Here is a 701-nt window from a genome sequence, read left to right as displayed (position 1 = left end):
CTTTTCAGGAGAGGCTGGAGAGACGGGGGAGTCTCCCCCCGACACCATATAATGAGCAATCTGGACCTGTCGGCCACTGCTGACCACCGAATAACGTTCCTATACATGGCCAAACCTGGTAATGATTTCACATTTCCCACTCTCGTGGTATCTCATGTGAAATGTTTTGGTGAGTTGATGGCTGAATATAAAATATAACAGCATAAAGGCTAGGCAGGACAGTTTGCAGTTTCAAACTATCCTGTCTGAACATTATCAACACATGCTTTTGGTCTGTTCTCAAACAAAACCGTTTGTGTCGGACGAGAAGAGGGTTATGCAGGACTGTCAGGGTGGCCGAGTGGTCTAAGGCGCCAGACTCAAGGAATGAAAGTCCTTCCGTTGAAATGGGGGTGTTCTGGTCTCCAACTGGGGGCGTGGGTTCGAATCCCATTCCTGACATCTGCTGATTTTTATATTTGTAATTTTGACCTTTCCAATCGCAGTCAATAAATTCCAGTTAACAGGACCGGAGATGTTTGAGTGGATAAAAAAGTTGAAAAATCGCAGGGCGGTTTCCTCAGTGCGGCTCGGGATGCAGCGGACTCAGAGTGCGGACAGTGATAAGTAAAGGGACTTTGGAGAGGAGAGTCTGTGACATCTTCTCATCACTGGTCATTGGTCGGACGGAATGACGTGGGTGCTATTTGCGCAGGTTGGCG

The 701-nt window shown here is 47.8% G+C and overlaps 1 non-coding gene across 1 annotated transcript; it reads left to right on the top strand.

Moving 5' to 3' along the window:
* Positions 1–326: 326 nt before the first annotated feature.
* Positions 327–441, top strand: trnal-caa (transfer RNA leucine (anticodon CAA)). Its single transcript has 2 exons — positions 327–364; positions 396–441. It is a non-coding gene; the product is annotated as a tRNA-Leu (tRNA).
* Positions 442–701: the final 260 nt, after the last annotated feature.

Source organism: Pristis pectinata, chromosome 34 (genome assembly GCF_009764475.1).
Source record: "Pristis pectinata isolate sPriPec2 chromosome 34, sPriPec2.1.pri, whole genome shotgun sequence".
Lineage (NCBI taxonomy): Eukaryota > Metazoa > Chordata > Chondrichthyes > Rhinopristiformes > Pristidae > Pristis > Pristis pectinata.
Note: the sequence above shows the minus strand (reverse complement) of the source record. Positions and strands in the feature narration are given on the sequence as shown.